This window comes from Callithrix jacchus, chromosome 3, assembly GCF_049354715.1.
Source record: "Callithrix jacchus isolate 240 chromosome 3, calJac240_pri, whole genome shotgun sequence".
NCBI lineage: Eukaryota > Metazoa > Chordata > Mammalia > Primates > Cebidae > Callithrix > Callithrix jacchus.
The window spans coordinates 89,508,426-89,527,003 of NC_133504.1; the positions used below are offsets into that span (position 1 = coordinate 89,508,426).

The following is an 18,578-nucleotide window of genomic DNA, read 5'->3' on the forward strand; positions in this document are numbered from 1 at the left end:
TGTCTCTACTAAAAATGCAAAAATTAGCCAGGTGTGCTGGGGTGCACCTGTAATCCCAGCTACTCAGGAGGCTGAGGAGAATCGCTTGAATCTGGGAGGCAGGGGTTGCAGTGAGATAAGATTGGGCCACTGCACTCCAGCCTGGGCGACAGAGAGAGACTTAGTCTCAAAATAATAAAAATAAAAGAATAGTCCATGAAGATAAATTATTTCTAAAGAACTAGAAAAGCAAGGAAGAGCCCATACTCCGTATTAACTTCTGGGCTCACTTATCCCTTTAAAACTGTTGTACTTACCAGCTGAGCACTTCTTTTGCAATGACTGAAATAACACATATTTCTAAGTTTTCTACAGATAAGATCAAGAACCACCTAATGAAAAGCACACCTGTTTATTTGTGTAAACTATGTTCTAAAAATAAACTTGTAACAACATGAATTGACAAAAAAGATGGATTTTCTAAGAAAATTCATAAAAACTTACTGTGAGTTAGGTTAAAAGGGGGAAAATTGGTCTGTTTTATTTCTCACTAAAAAAAAAAATCACCAGGTAGACCATTTAATACTTGTTGAAATGAACACAATACTTACCCACAGCAAATATTAGCTGTACAAATTTGAAAACAATAAACTGGAACTGAGAGTATCTCACAAGCAGGGATAATCAGCAGTCCACAGTGTAACATATAGAGATGGTGGAAGACTGCTCACCTGTATCAACTGTTTCTGCCTTAATCACACTGATATAATAAAGTAACTTCAATAAAACTGAAAGTTCCACAAGATATTTTAAAATCTGCCTTCTTTTTGTAGACATTTCCTAGCTCTGAGGCTTTCCATTGGTGACTGGAAAATTTGATGATCAAATCTGAATCTTAGCAGATTTTGGAAAGAGAGAAATTGCAACCCTGGGATTGTGAAGCTAAAGCTCTCAAGAAGGAAAAGAATCTTAGAAGAAGATGGAGTCGTAGCAGAAGTCACTTAAATAATCCATGGTGCAATATGGAACATGCAGTAAGGTGAAAGAATTGACAAATAAAAAAGCAGATGAGTAAATAAACAGGTAGGTAGGTAGATTAGCTAGATAGGTATGTTACTGGAAAGATATATAGGGTTACCCAGACCCTGAAGATAGAAGAAGACTGTAAAACAAGGTCAAAGACTAGCGGATATTTAAAATGATTCTTCACATTTCTATTCATATACCCTAAATCAGAGGTTCTCAAAATTATGAGATTGGGGAGCATATCATGCATTTGAGCTGTTCCCAGATGATGATTTATGCTTGCTCTCGACCTCTTTTCCCCAGTTCCATTCTTGACACATCTAGAGTTTCTGTAGGGTGGGGAATAGGGGACTCCCCAGATAGAGTCTTCCTTCTTGATGTAGGTGTTTTTAGTGTTTAGTAGAAAGAGTGAGGCTGAGGTTGGGCACAGTGGCTCACTCCTGTAGTCCCAGAACTTTGGGAGGCTGAGGCTGGTGGATCACAAGGTCAGGAGATCGAGACCATCCTGGTCAACATGGTGAAACCCCATCTCTACTAAAAATACAAAAATTAGCCAGGCATGGTGGCATGTGCCTGTAGTTCCAGCTACTCTGCAGGCTGAAATTTTCTACTTTCCACCCCTTTCTGGACTTATTGCTAGTGAAGTATGACATACCCATTGCCTCAGAGAACAAGTTGGGTTGAAGGCTTACCTTTGTGTTAAAATGCTTATCTTCTTTAGCAGATCAACAAAATCAAGTCCCTATAATATAAACAGACATTTACACTTTCAATAACCTGAACTATAATTTTACTAATGAACTTTACAGGATAGATATATGGTCACTAGAATCATTTCATGTAAGACAGACATATGGTCACTAGAATAATTTCATACAACTTGAATTACCTGTTCCATGTTTAATGGTCAAACAAAAGCAGCTAGCACTTGTTTAGGCCAAACACCCTGGGGGCTTTATTAGCAAGGTTAAATATAATGGCCTAACTGAACAACAGTGATAATTATCTGCTTCTACATTCCTAGCTTTCCTTATATACCCCAAAGATTTATATACCTAGAAACTGATTCTCTTAGGTTTTAATACATTAGAGTTTAATTTACTCTGTAATAGGAGACTGCATAGATTACCTATTGAATTGAGAGGTGTTGTAAAGCTTTAAAAAAATCCCATTTAGTTATTTGTGTTTTTTTTTGTTTAGACAGGGTGTCTCTGTGTCATTCAGGCTGCAGTAAACTCCTAGGCTCAAAGGATCCTCCCGCCATAGCCTCCCGAGTAGCTAGGACTACAGGTGTACAACATCATGCCAGCTAATTTTTCAAGTAGTTTTTTTGTAGAAATATGGGTCTTGCTATGTTTCCCAGGCTGGTTTCACACTCCTAATTCCAAGTGATCCTCCCACCTCAGCCTCCTAAAATGTTGGGATTATGGGTGTGAGCCACCACACCCAGTCCCATTTAATATTTTAAAATAAGATATGTAAGACTTAAATTGGAGTTAATATTTTCTCTTAAGAATAATGGCTAGTCCAGGGAAGAAAGAAAAGCAAACCTGACTCTAATAGTTTAACATTATATTCACCAAACCACATAACACTCTCTAAATGAAAGTAGAGATCTCCTTCTAAGTAAACAGATCATAATCAACGTCAACAGTATATTTCCTTGTCAACAACAAAAAATTTCCTAGATTTGGAAGCATAATCTTATTGTAGAAAAATCAGGATAAAAAATGAAAAAAGAAAAAAGAATAGTTCCCTTAAAATAACTTTATAATTCTCTGTTTTAATACAGCTCTTGTATTCCATGACCTTCAGATTATTTTAGAAATCCACATATTGATTGTTCCCTCTACCACATGGAGACCAGTGTATACATTTCATACTATTTCAAAAAAAAATTGCAAATAAAACAGGCAACTGAAATATATATTTAGAAATGACTTCTTGAAATATTGCTTGCTGTTTACTAGTGCATTCTAAGAGATATCACTCTGTTTTGACATTTAAGCAAAGTTACCTTTAAGCAAAAATCTATAGAAATGAGTTCGATAATCCTGCTATAGTATGGAGATAAAGGCAGAGACTTGAGGAGAAACATTTAACCAAGTGCTTGCAGCTAGTACAGTTGGTGGTTCTAGCTAAAGGCACATGCCTAAGAACAGGAAATGTACTCAGTCACCGTGCTGCTGCAGAAATGGCACCTGGATACACTTCAATGTCATTTCGCTGTACAAGTCTAACGTCTAGAATTAGACATTGATATTTATTTAAAATATAATGGGTTACTGGTTATTACATTTGTGCTCTGTGCTAACGAAATGAGTTCAAGAAATAGCTTAATACAGCCTGAGAAGTTTAAGGGTGCACTTCCTAAAAGCAGGAATTAGGCTCTGAAAAATTATTAAGGAGAAGGAAGTTTCTAGAATCTGTACCTCAAGCAGTTTAGTTCCATTGCTTGCTGCAATTTACCAGGCCTTAGAAAAGGGCAATGTGGAGTGGGGAACATGAGGGCTAGAAAGCTCCTTTTGTCCTGAAGTCCTGTGCTTCAGTCCACCTGCATTCTTCAAGGTAGAGCAGGGTCTTCATTATAAGGAAAGGAGAAAATAGAGAAAGGGAGACAACACAGAAGACCCAGAAAGAACTGTAAATCCTCTATTTTTCATTCTCTTATGCCAACCACAAAAATGTTCCACAGATGAAGTAACAAACAATGTAGACCATTCATATACAGTCTATACTATTTTCAGCTTCCATTTAAAAATGCAGGGCTGTTTTTCTTTTCTTTTTTAACTTTTATCTTAAGTTCAGGGATACAAGTGCAGTCTTGTTGACCAGGTAAATGTATGACATGGGTGTTTACTGCACAGATTATTTCATCACCCAGGTATTAAGCCCAGCATCCATTAGCTATTCTTCCTCCTCTTACTCTCCACCATTCACTAGATAGGCAGAAGTATATTTTGTTTCCCTCTGTGTCCACGTGTTTTCATTATTTAGCTCCCACTTATAAGTAAGAACACGTGGTATTTGGTTTTCTGTTCCTGCATTAGTTTGCTAAGGATAAGGGCCTCCAGCTCCATCCATGTCCCTGCACAGGACATTATCTCATTCTTTCTTATGGCTGCATAGTATTCCATAGTATCTATGTACCACATTTTCTTTATCTAGTCTATCACTAATGGGCATTTAGATTGATTCTATGTCTTTGCTATTGTGAATAGGTCTGCAATGAACAGAAGTGTGCATGTGTCTTTATAACAGAATGATTTATGCAGGGCTGTTTTTCCAGAGTTGCTTTTGCATGAGTCAGTAAATAAGCCACTTCTTTCAAGTGGTATGAGACTGTAAAAAAGAATACCTTCTCTTAAGCCATTAAGGTCATTGAAATAGGCTCTAGGTTCTCCTAGAATTTAAACTGTTAGGTTGCTTTTAAATGTCTCTCAAAAGCACTTATTTGACCAATCCATAGGCTTCAGAGATTGGTTTCTGCAAATGACCTAACTGTGATGACTTGTGATTTTTAAATTTGGCTCTAGGAAGAGGGACCCAGATATTTCAACCTAACCCAACACTTCATTGAAGGAATTGGACACATGAGGTAGAGACACCTAGATAATGACTTAGAGATGAAATTTACCTAAAAGATTAAAATTTTGAATCTAATAGAATGACATTTAAACAATTTTAAGGAATACAGGTGACAATGATATTGATACCTAAAACACACCTATAAAATATTTATCTATTGAGTTTTCATTTATTCTAATACATCAAGGAAATGAAGAAACTGCCATAAAATGTAAATTTCCAAAATTTTCACTACAAAGTTTGTATACTTAAAAAAATTCACTTGGAAATAAATACAAATTCACTTGGAAATTAATAAATAAATAAGTAAATTGGGAATAAGTTTATTCACCATAATACTTAAGTACTGTTTTAGATAATATTAGTGGCTTAGTATACGGATATTCATAATGGCTACCAACAGACATAGTCTCCTGGGGAAAAACAAGGTTCTTTAGAACTAAATTCCCATGTTGTTAGCTCTAGAGCAACTAAACTAATCCTTAACTTTCAGGGAATGATGCATTTCTCGCTTAAAACAGGCAGAACAGCTCACTCAAGACTTTGATTTCCATTTGTGACCAACTATCCTGGTTCACAAAGGTGCAAAGCAAAGTTTCTAATAAACAAATGTGTCTTTTGTTGCCTACTCTACTAAAGTAATGCCCCTGTACAGAGCTTGAATAGTTCATCATAGAGCTTTGGTGACTGCTGGCACAATAATGATCATGGAGTGTCTATTTGCACACCATTAATTATGCTGTGATCCCTAGTGAACTGCCTGTTTTTCTTTTGCAAAAATCTAGAACAGGGCGTACAGCTCTTATTTTGTATTTCTTTTAGGTATATTATAACATAAAACATTTAGTTCCAACGTATCCAAGCTGTCCCTTCAGAAGGTGATCAGAAGACAGAAATGAGTTTGGAAAAGAAAAGGAATAGCTGCACAAGAGTAACAGTTTCTGCAATGAAGTCTTAAAAGAGAATAAAAATGGGGAAAAGTAAAGGTAGACACTGGAGCTACACTGAAATAGTTCTTAGGAGCTCAAAGTAAGACATGTTTTGTAAAAGTATCATTTAAAGGGGTATCAACCCTTGTCATTAAAATCCTGAGTATCTGGATGTAAAACCAAACTGTGGTGGGAACTGTGGGCAGCTGCTCTTACACAGCAACATGATATTAAAATTCTGCAGACAACTATTTCTACTGTGGCAACCATAAATCATATACACAACCACAATTAAAACTAATTTAACATGTGAAAAACTCAGATACTCTATTTAGCAGGAACAGTTCACTAGTATATGTAAAGAAACAGACAGCATAAGTATATAAATTTTAGATTAATAATTTATAAAATATGATTATTTATACAATCACAGCTTTCATTTCGGGCCCTGATGCTCATCTTTCTTTGCACATTAAGTCAGTTTTTCATTTTCATATTCTTTTCATATCCCTCATATATATATGAAGGCAAGTAATTTCAGGAATCTAAGAAATTTCTCCCCTGAGAAAACATGGGGAACAGAGAAGAACTTCTGCTGTGATATCTACTTTTGCAGTGAGTAGAGAAACAGAAGTAGAAGATAAATTTGAGGTGAGACAGAACTCATTTCTTTAATTCCTATTTGGAGCTGATTTCCCCCATACCTTCTCTGGCAAATCACAGGCAAAAGAGTTCCTGTGACTAAATATATCCCAGTTACCAATAATAATAACTTCCTACAGACTGTCGCATTGATAAATTAGCACACAAGCTTCTACCCTATTCTAATTCATGGATAAGAAACCTGGAAAGTTATTTTGAAACAAATCCCATTATAATGTAATTTAAGCTGTAATCAGAAAGGAGCATAAAAACTGCACTGAATTGCTGGTAGAATCATAAATTGGTACCATTCTTTTGAAAATCTCTTTGTAAACATGTGATGAGTTTCAGAAATGCTTCTATCTTTTGACATAGTAATTCTACTACTGTTCAGATTTTGAAATTGCAGATAAGTGATTCCGGATCTGTAAAACTAAAAAACTAGAACCACACTGTCCATCAAATTGCAACCAGTTTACATTATAAATAGATGTATATTATATAATAAAATTGTGCTATATAAATTAAATGGTTACTGGAAAGGGTGATATTACATGGAACATTTACTGCACTTTTTATCTTTTTTGCATTGAAAAATAAATAAGCAGTATGTTTTAATTGTACTGCCTAGAAAGACAAAGGTGGTTGTTCTAATTCTTATTCTTATTTTTTAGAGGAGGCTCGCTCTGTCATCAAGGCTGGAGCACAGTGGCACAATCATAGCTCACTGCAGCATCTAACTCCTGGGCTCAAGCAATCCTGCCTTAGCCTCCTGAGTAGGTGGCACTACAGGTGCACAATACTATCCTTGGCTAAGATAATGATTCATTCAATGATGTTAATAAGTGCCAACTATGTACTAGTCATTGTTCTAGGGATACAATAGCTTTTAAAAAGTCACTTCCCTCATGGAGCTTGTATTCTGCTAATATAAGACAATAATAAAGATTAAAAGTGCCACAAAGACAAATAAAGCAGGATGGGGCATTAAAGTAACAGGGTGACTATTCAAACTAGGCTCACCAGGCTTATGAGGTAACACTCAATTTAAAATTTTTAAATGAACAATCATTGTCAGAAAGAAAAACCAGTGCACGATCAAGTCAAAAGAACATTAGGAACATCTATGTTCCAAACCACTGAGATCCAGTTACAGTAAATGCCCTCTAGAAACCTGTACTAATATAACTTTCTAAAACTAAAAAGATTCCTCTGAAAATGCTCTCATACTTACTCAATTATGGATTTTTTGCCTTTGAGTTCTTTTCCTTTTATAATAGATCAAAATACCATGTGTACAGTATTCTAATGACACTGGTCATAATGGACTTTTATTTAATTGATCATCCAAGTGCTGTTTTTTAATAAGTGTTTAATGCATATTACACTTTTTTAGAAAGGCTAAAGATGCAATATTACAAGCAGAGGAAGAATAAAAACAAAAGCATTATGTGGAGTCATACAAGTTAAGGCCATCAAATATCCAACAGGATTTCAGAATTCGATTTGACCTTCAATGCAGAAATTTTTAAATTTTATCTTAAGTAAATGGGATAGAAACTACAGGATAGAAAACTTTTAAAACTGCACCCTGGGTTGAATGAAAAAGAGTGACCAAACTCAAGATATCAGTACTTGCTGGTTAAATATGGAGAATTGTTAAACGATTGCTGATAGCCTAGAAGGTAAAGTAAATAAACAGCCAACAAAGACAGAATTATTTATGTCCTCCTGTTCTGTGCAGAATTCTGTCAGAAGTGCTAAGGAAGGGAACAGAAGAGAAGGCTGGCTCCTGTCCTCAAGGCATTTTTGATTCAGTAACTGCCTTTCCCCACCCCCCACTTCCCAAGCAAAAGTCACTTAAAAAGAACAGTAAGAGGTAAAAACTTTACAAATTAGAAAACAGCCTGAAATAACATTTGAAGTTTAGTGAAACCATATACCAGGAAGATATAAAAGTGAAAAGAAAATCCAAATTATGGAAACAGAATGGGAAAAAAATGACTGGTTATATATATAACTTAACAGGAGTTTTTAAAAAGTCTAGAGTACATAGATAAAAACTGAAAATAGGATCAAAAATATGTAAAACAGCCTCTCTCTGTTAATATCCTTTTAAAATGCCAAGCTCCACCTATCAGTAGTGAATAGAAAATCAGCAAAGTAGTTATCCTATTTGGTTTGGCACTCGTCTATCCATGGGAGTGAACTCTGATCAGAACTATTTTCTGAAGGGTAAAATGGGCTTAGAAAAACACAGGATGATTAAAAGCACTGTCTCTAAACCTGAACATAATGCCAAGAGGTAGTCAGGAAACATTACAAACTCAATGTTCAATTAGCATTAGGAAGCTAAAAGATGTAATTTTATAATCTTATTTCCATTAAATCTAATTTTCATTGATGACCCTATATAAATAAAAGTGCTTACCTATAAATAATCACTTTGAATTGCTTTTTAAAATATAAACATGCTATCAAAAATTTATATTTAAAAATATCAAAGAATTAGACTTCTTTGCTTCCCATGAAACAAAGAAACAGCCTAGAAAATGAGTTTTTGTTTTTATTGTTTCTAAAATTATCTCTTGTAGCATAATCTGCAGCAGTAAGCATAGGACACTGGGAGCCCATTTCCAAAGCTCATACCGAACTGAACAAGACCAAAAATGGCATTCTGGTTAATGTGTATCTATACTTTGAAGGCAACCTTAAAAATGGCAAAAGTTATTATGGGTTAATGGGGGGTATCTTTAAAGGAAGAGAATGAATTCCATCTAAGAGTTCATACCTTTAAGAACAACAACAAGAAAACAAAGCAGATGCTTGCAACTCATGTACCAAAACACACTTGCTATTTCCTTCCAGTCATCTGCTTCCTCTTCCATTTCTTATCACAGGAAACTGTGCCACCATCCACTCAGGTACTCAGAGTAAATAAAATGTTAGCTATCACTTAACTTCAAACTCCCTACCCTACTCACCTTAAAATCACTCTAAATCCTGTCCATTTAAATCTCTCTTCTATTTACCTCTGCTCTCTTTTCACAGACACCTCTTATAGAGGACAAAGCCCAAACAAATCAACAGCCACAGCAAATTTTAAATGGATCCAATCCATCCACTGTAAAGATACATACAAGATTATTTTGTAAAGAAAAGGCTGATACAGTATTAGGAATAGCATTACTAGTACTTTTACAGCTAGAGTACAAAGTAAAAGTATTAAGAGAAAATAGATAATAGAGAACAGCTTACCAAGAAAATATAAAATCATGGACATTCTTACACAAGGAAAAACTGACAGCTCCACAATCATGGTATTTAATGCAGCACTCCCTTCCTAGTCTACTTCCTGCTTTACTGACCACTTTAAAGCCCTTAAATGGCTCCCTAAAAGTCCACTGCTTATTTTGACTTAAGAAAAAATTTATAATAGAAAATCTCAAACATAATGAAAGTAGAAAATATAGAGTGAACCTCATTAGCTACAACAATTATCTTTTTTTTTTAATATGTCCTCTACTCTGTATTTTTTGGACACAATCTCAGAGACTACGTAATTTCATCTGTAAGTATGTCAGTATACTTCTCTAGGATAGAGATTTTTTCCCCCCTAACATGACCCAAACACCATTTTTACATCTAACAAAATTAACACAATTTCTTTAAAGCAAATATCCAGTCAGGTCACCTTTATCCAATTACTTATTTTCAAGACTGCTTTTCAGATGGTAGCATGTCCTTCTGACATCTATTGTTTCTTGGCATTGCTTACCAGGTTTTTCATACTCTGGCCTCTACCTGTGCTTCCAAGCTCAGTTTTTGAAACTGGTTTTTTTGTCCATCCCCTAATCCTGGGCTTCCACCATATTTACAGAATTTCTGTTTACTTCACATGCAATATCTTATCAAGCATTATATAAAAATGTTTTAGCAGACTAAAATTCTTCCTACCCCCATCCACTTGTTTACACACTTGCCTCTGGTGCTTCAGGTCTCAGCATAGGTGTCACATCCTCCAACAAACCTTTCCTGCTACAATTTCCTGGTATGTGCTACTAGTCCGAGAAATGAACTTTCAAATATAGCACTTACTACCCATCGGGTTATAAAACCCAGTGTCCCCTCTCCCCTAAACTCCCTTTCAAAAAGAAACACCAATTTATAATTTTCTGCTTCTTAAGGAACCAGCCTTCCCCTCTTGGGTGCTTTGTGCCCAACGTGTTCACAGTATGGCTACTATTCTTTACTTCTACCTTTTGACCTACATTCACACACAATTATACAAACCTCTTAAAAGTGGTGTTCTGTAAGTGCAAATCAGACTTGTTCAAAGATTGTCAATAGTAAGAAAACGCACAAAATTACTTGAACATAATATTTAATAATCATAAAGCTTTCAAATGTGAAAAAGATCTGGGTGTGATAAAGACAGCTACAAAACGGATAGTGGATAAAGAAAATCCTAACTCTAAAATAGAGCTCCAGAATCCTATGGTTACAGGAGCAGGAAAAGGCTTCATTTTACTCTGAAAGTAGCAGCGACTTTAAAAACAAGAATGCACTAATCAAGGGCATTATTGCTCTTCAACAGATAACTGCCTAAATATACACTTTCTTTGCAGAGGTTTTTACTGAAGTGCAATCAGTAACTTGAAAATAAACTGTCAAAAAGAGTTTTCTAGGAAATGTTGTTTGACTGTTTTATATAGCGTTCCTTACCTACAACAATAAAATCATGCAGAACTGAGAAGTGAAAATTTCTCGAAGCACTTTAACAATCTAATTTATACTGCAAAGCCAAGTGATTATTATAGTGTGGCTTTGTTGTTATTTTGAGCTTTTATTTGGAAAATTATTTAAAAATATATACTTTAAACAATTTCATCAACATCGTGATCATGCAAAGCTAATTGGGCTTTATCACTATTATGCTAATATTTCCTCTGCCAAAAACATATTTTATTTCAGTTTAACAATACTAGATTGGAATATTTGCCAAATATTTAAAATTTTTTACTACTTATCCTATTAATGATTTAAATTTAATTAGCCTGTGATTGCTTCAGCAGTACATATACTAAAATGGGAACAGTACCGAGACTAGTATGGCCCCCACACAAGGATAATACACAAATGCTCAAAAAACGTAGTTCTAAATGCTTTAGTTATCTTATTTAATCATCCCCACAACTCTATGAAGTTAAATTGCCCAAGGTCACCAGCTAGTAAGCAGTGAAGCCAGCACTTGGTACTTTGGTAGCTCAGACTCAGCAGGCTGTTCTACCCCTCTTTGGGAAAAGCATTACAAATGAGCACAGCACACACCTTCAAGGTGAATTCTTACAGCAAAGAAAAGGAAATGGTATAGCACAGCCCTGCTATGTCAGAAGAACCAACATCAGACATCAGTGGATTCTCATAGCATCATCTTCCCTGCTGGTTCCTCTTGACACACAGAAAAAATGTTCCAGAATCAACTGGGAAGACTAGCATTGCATTGATAAATGTGATTCCCAGGCTGGGTTGGAATCTCCCCAAACATTTCCATGTACATTCATTTCAGATATAATGGACTGAAAAGAACTAGACCATATTTGGAGGAGGAGAGGAAGACCACACACTTCATCTGTGTTATGAACTATGTTGAGAAGAGACCAGTCTGTTACAGTAAAGATTCTTGGGGAGATCTGTGTGTGTGTCTTCAGGCCTCCATCCTTTCAATGAGGAGCTCTGCTTCTCCTATTTTAGAAAGATTATATAAAATCTTAACTGAAATCTGGGTTCCACGGCTAAAGAAGTTTAAAAGCTGATAGTGCCATGACAAAGCCCTGGATCAGAAGTCAGGAGACCAGAATCTTTCCCTCAGTTTGGCTACAAACAAGACATGATAAATCCTGGGTGGGTAATTCTGCAATCTTCGGTTGTAGTTTTCTCACTGTAATAGCATAACTTTAGATTTCTAAGACTCTTGGCCATATTAAAAATATATCATTATACAAAAACAAAGAAAAGATATGTTAGTGTTCTCACCAAAGAAAGTTAAAGAAGGTAAATAAAAATCCCATGTCTCACAGAAAGAAAAGAAGTAGGGTAAGATAATTTATTGATAAAGAGTGTAATAACCATCTTATAATCTAGTGCTCAGAACACCACCATGAGACTGATCATATGAGAAACCAATATTTCCCAAATAGATTTTTTTTTTTTTTTTTGAGACAGAGCTTTGCTCTAGTTGCCTAGGCTGGAGTGCAGTGGTGCAAACTTGGCTCACTGCAACCTCCGCCTCCCAGGTTAAAGTGATTCTCCTGCCTCGGCCTCCTGAGTAGCTGGGATTACAGGTGCGCATCACCACACCCGGTTAATTTTTGTATTTTTAGTAGAGATGAGGTTTCACCATGTTAACCAGGCTGGTCTCGAACTCCTGACCTCAAATGATCTATCTGCCTCAGCCTCCCAAAGTGCTGGGATTATGGTGTGAACCACTGCACCCAACCAAGAGTTTTTTTTTTTAATTTGGTATTTTTATTTAGCTTGATGTAGATAATTTATGGATAACATGTCCATATGAATTTACTATTAGTAGATAACAAAAGTTTATTCAATAACCATGGCCCCTACAATATGCCCTTGCTAGTCTCAGAAGCAAATTAAACACAGGTCAAATGTATATTGTAACATCTTAGATTCCTAAAATCTAGGTTATAACCCTGACTCTGCCATTTGATAAGAATTAATGCAATCTCCTTAGTCCTTAGTTTCTTCTATCCTACCCCCATCACATTCTCAAATAAGAGACTATGCTAAATGATTGGCCATTGGCATATTATAGTTGATCCTATACCTTTATTTCACATGGCAATCACACAGTCAGAATAAATCACATGAGAAGGAAAATAAATTCATGGAAGAATCACCCACTAGGTTCCAATCACTACTTAAGGCATCTGAATGGAAAAAAAGAAAACTATGGGAATGGGGGTGGGGGTGGGGGTGGGGGTGGGGTTTCCACTAGGACTGACACCAATTAAATAGGATCTTAATGAAGAGCTCCTTATTCAGGTTTATTAGAGAAGAAATAAGGCATTAAAGCCAATGAAAATAATTTTATAAAGTTGAAGGTGAAAGGTCATACTCCCTAGAACAAGAGATGGTTAATAAGAAGGTTAAACAATAGAAAAGTTACTGGGTGAGCTTAGAGGCCAGCAAGAAAGAATATAAAAGAGTAAAGTATTATGCTTTATAATGCTAACTGGCCAATATACAGATGAAGATTCAAAATCAGGAAATAGAATAATACCAATTAGTATAAACTGCTTAGTGTTTATAAATAGTTGGTGCTTTAAAAGGCCTTTTCCAAAATACCTAAAATTGAAATACAACAATATCCCAACTAATCTGAAACTGCGTATTTTGATTTAAAGTTAAACTACCAATTCCATTATTATTAATGTTTAAAGGTAGACAATTTATGGTAACAGGCTAGATGAGACCTCTCTGGTAATAGATTAGCAATCCCAGAATGTGTAATTTTTTCTGGGTTGCAGACTATTCCAGTTCTAACATCAAACATGACATACACTCCTAAGTCAGACAGCTTTGAGAAAGCAGCTGATTCTGTTTTAGAATTTTGTTAATTAAAACCATAAATTCCTATCTCAAATGCTTTTTGGAACAAATATAAACAATGTGAATTCTAGCAAAGCTTTTTTATTTGAATTATTTGAAGCATTATTTATGGCTATTTTAGAAAATGTTATGTTTGTTCAGTAATATTTTATGAATAATGTTAATACAGTTTTCTACCAAGTAACATAGAGATACCTGATGAAAGACTGAAAATCTAAATTCATGTAAATGGTAATAAAATAGAAAAACCTCTAGGTTATTCAGAAAATAAACCAAACTTAAATGCATTTCCCCCAAACCAACATACACTTATAAAAAGTTATTCAAGGCATAAGACTGCATATAAAACAGGGATTCTGCCTTCAACAGTAAACTCAGGTAAATGCTTTCTGTATTGTGACTTCAAGGAAAGCTGGGAAATTTTATAGCTCAATGGGCTTTCTCCTTTACTTTTTGTAGAGATTGAAAAGTTAACCTTAAGTCACTAGGCCATTATTTTGGCAAAAATAAATCATTATATCATGTTTTACACCTTAACATATACAATTTTTATTTGCCAATTAAAAATACATATTTTAAAAGAAATCTTTATAGGTATTGAATAAAGCATCATGTACTTATGTTGTACCACTGACCAGAGTTTCTACATAAGTCAAAATTAACTATTATGACTGGCTTTTGAGGTAACCCTGAGAGTCACTCCCTAATCCCTTTCATCCTTTTGACTTTTACACCAACTTCTTCCTCGGGAAACACCATCATCTCTTGGTCAGCCAAGACAGAACCAGAGAGAGACTCTACAAGTTCAGGACGAAAGTTTCCAACTACTTTTACTCTCCACTAATCTCCTAATGCCACCACTCGTTCAGGGCAGAGTTTAATCACTGCTACAAAACACGGTTCAGGAACTGGGGAGTCACTAGCCTGTCATGTGGTGACACATTTCCAACACAATTTTCTAGCATTCTGATTTCCCTTCCAAAAATATATTCAAGGGAAATTAGAACTCTTAAGGATCAGATTGAGACAATGTCATTGGCTTTCTCCCTGTACCTATGCTTCTACACATCACTTTAGCCCAGCACAGGGTTTTAAAGCTCACTGCTTACACAGGGCTGTCTCCTCTGCTGGTTATGAGCTGCAAGGTCAGAGTCCATGTCATATTTGTGTTGGTGTAGCTGGCCACTAGCCAAGAACCTGCAGCCCAGCCCTAGAATAACTGTTGAATGAATGTGGCAGACACTCAAAGACATCAGAATTATCTTACCCTTTCCCAGACAGCTTCAGGTACCTTTCTTTTCCTAAGTGAGTCACTAATGTGTCTCTATAATTATGGTTTCCATATGTGACACAGAGCTCAAAAATTTCATCTGACTTACTGTGGTTTACTTTTTGTGATTGCATTTTTATTATAACATATCTTATATAAAAGGGGGGACATAACAGAAGGAAAAAACAGTAGAGCAAAACCCCTATCTAGCTTCAGACCATTACATATCCACTGGAAGCCCTAAAGCAATGCTCCGTGATCACATGGCCTGTCTGCTGCATAACCCTGATGTCATTTTTGGATACATAATTCTCGAAGTATACGATGCTGAAAGACCTTGAAGAGCTTTCTTAAATGATTTATGGTTAAAATTTCTATAATTGCAGTCCTCAAAATCATAAAAGAATAAATAAATCCTTGGAAAAGACCTCATTTATCCTTTTCTTCATTTCTTCACAATTCAGCCCCCACCTCTCAAGGAGCTGTCTAGAGCATGGAGGGCAAGCTAATCCTTCTCCAGAGTTTATGACCGACACTGGTTCCAGTGTTTCCCAAATACTAATAACATTAGTACACAAAACCACTCTATAGGGTAGTCACCATTACCACCCCTATCTGAGGTATGAGAAGTTAGAAATCTAACAAGTAACAGAGGTAGGATTTGAACCCATCTGAGTCCAGGCTCCTGACCACTATGCTATGTTGTGATTTTCTGGGATCTTGGACTATTTTTACAATTAGAAATGTGACCTAAGGGCAGTGGATTTCCATCTTGGTGAGTTCTTCTGGGGAGAGACTGCACTTCTCGTGGCCCTGTCACCAACTCTTCCTCCTCATAGTTACCATGTAGGTAACTATCAATGTTTGCCCAGTAGGGTGACATTCTTCCAAACATTAGCTGGCCCCACCTCCTAACACACAAGCTAGAAGCTCTAGGTCATTGACCTTAGTGCCTGTGCAAATGTTTATCAGGCTTGCCCAGTGACTTATAGAGGGGGCATTTCCTGGAAATATTGTGGTTAGACGTTTCATTCAGTGAGGTGTTCAGAACATGTGAATCACTCCTGTTGCCTAGTAACTTGTTTGTATTTGGCAGGATGAAGACAACTCAGGCATAGGCACAGTCAGACACAAAGCAGACATCTGTTCAACATGATGTCCACCCACCGCTAGACTGCTGATTTCGTGCTTAAACTTGACACTGTTTTTTCCCACTTTCTCACTGTTGGTAGATGCTCCTTCAGTTATTCTCTTTAAGTCAGGAGCATTCAAAAGGCACTATGTTGTACATAGAATCAACAGATCCTTTGTCACCAAAGTATAGGCTACTGTTTTTCCTATTGAGTTTTGAGGGAAAAAGAACTTTAAGACAAAGCTGCAGGGTTCTTATATATAAAAGGGAAAGGAGTTATATGGTATCATGGAAATTACTTGCCATTCCTAAAAGAATTCATTCTCTCATATATTCGCATATCTGCTCCTTTTTTAAATAACAAAAATCGATTACCACAATATCAAGAGCTTCAGAATCAAGGAGATTCACCCTCCAATACCACCATGAATACAAATATACAGCACAGCCAACCTAAAGTCACCTTGCTAATGTTCGTCTTCAAATTTAAGTTAGCATGTGTGCCTAGGTTACTCGAGGAGTCAAAAGTCTAGAATAAAACACTCTGGACTTACAGTCCATGTAATTTCACTGACAGTTACAGCTTTTCCTCTAATATTTTATGTCTCCACTATTTTCCCAGTCATTTCTATGCGTTAAATATTCAGTGGAGGAAAAGTAGTTTTAAAAAGGCCACCCTGCCACTGCCCCAGTACTGGGGTTTCTGTTGTTTCTTTCATTTTTGCTCTTGTCAGAGGACATGCCTGCTATGGAAACAAGAAAATAAGATGCAAGGGTGTGCTTAAATGTTACTCCTAATCTTAGTGGGAAAGTCCTGAGTTCTACATTTATTTAATGTTTATGGACAGGAGGATACAAAAGTTGTTTAGAAAATTTTCTTCTTTCTTCCTTTCGTCCAATAATATTCATCCTATCCTTGGGGTTTCAGTACACCTGCTATTCAGAAGCACTATTAAAAATCACAGATATTAATTACTTTACTTTTTTAACAACTGTAAAATGGGTATGAGTTTCCTTAGCAAAGATTTTCGACTTAAACATATATTAATCCTTTAATTCCTCCAAAATATTTTTTCTTTTTGAAAGGCATAGTTAAGGAAAAAAATCTTACCATATTAAAAAAATTCTTGAATTCCAGCAAAGTCCATAACAGATTTAAGGAAACAGTACTCTCATTATCTAGAACTGGCTAACTGTAGGCTGCAATTACTAGTAGCAAGAAATAAGTGGGTTGAATCACTCTCCAAAATATTGCAAAGTCCTTAATCGTGTCTCTTAAGCAGGTTTTTACACTCTGTGCAAAAAAACAGGAGGACCTCCTGAAGCCCTGTAAAATGTTTCAGCTCATGCAGATAACCGGAAATAGAAAGTTTAGTTCTTCAGATTCTGAAAATAGAGTTTAGGTCTTGAGAAATCAAATTGCCAGCAGGTAACTAGCTCACGAATTTGTTGCCAACTACCTGTTTAATATAAATTTCAGTAACATAAAAGAATGTTTGTTACCATGCTGTAACTGAAGATTTCTAATAATTAAATAGCAGAAGAGCCCCAGCTATGACAGCAAGGCAGTTTACTGCATTTGTATACTCTGAGAGCTAAATTACCACTAATTGTCTCATCTTTTGAAAATTTATTTAAACTTCATGTTTAATGTCTGTTATGGTCAGGTGAATGAGACAGACCTTGTCCCTGGCCTCACAAAGCTTGCAGTCTAGTTGGAGAAACAAACAAATCATTATCGCACAGGGAGATAAATGTTTAGATAATTGAAAGTTCAGGATGCTATAAGAACACACTGCCAAGGCACGCAACCTGGTGTAGTACTTAAGCTATGAGAATTGGCAAAATATCCAGACCCTGATGACAGCAGGTACTCTCACAAGTTTCTAGTAGATGGGTAATAAGAAAACCTTCCTCTCAGAGAGGCAATTTAACAATATCTATCAAAATTACACATATACCTTATGACCTGCAATTCTACTTTACAAGTTTATATAGATGTATTGCATACATGCAAAAGAACCTACATACAGTTACTTACTGCAGTGTTGTTTAAGAGTGAACAGCTGGCCACAACCCAAATGTTGTCCAACAACAGATCAGTATTTTAACTGTGGTACATCCATAAATGGACTGTTACTCTATAACTGCTTTATAAAAGAGAATGAGGAAAGTATCTCAGTACTCACTTATAAAATCCTCCTACATACATTTTAAGGACAAAAAAAAATACATAAATTGCCGAGAAATATAGTATGCTATCTTTTACATTATAAAGGGGGCAAATAGGAATTAATACTACTATTTGCTTATTTATGCATAAAGAAATTCTGGAAAGATGCATTAGACAATGACAGACGCTGAGAGGATGGTAGAGGCA

The 18,578-nt window shown here is 35.8% G+C and overlaps 1 protein-coding gene across 3 annotated transcripts in view; it reads right to left on the reverse strand.

Moving 5' to 3' along the window:
- SGMS2 (sphingomyelin synthase 2) overlaps nucleotides 1–18,578 on the reverse strand; it is an 89,216-nt gene that overhangs the window by 35,877 nt on the left and 34,761 nt on the right. For 2 of the 3 annotated variants that reach the window (XM_078366725.1, XM_017970368.4), the window contains exon 3: nucleotides 1,698–1,747. The exons of the other annotated variant lie outside the window; for it this stretch is intronic. The gene's annotated coding sequence lies outside the window, so the exon portion shown is untranslated. The remainder of the gene's footprint in view (nucleotides 1–1,697; nucleotides 1,748–18,578) is intronic. 3 annotated transcript variants of the gene reach the window in all.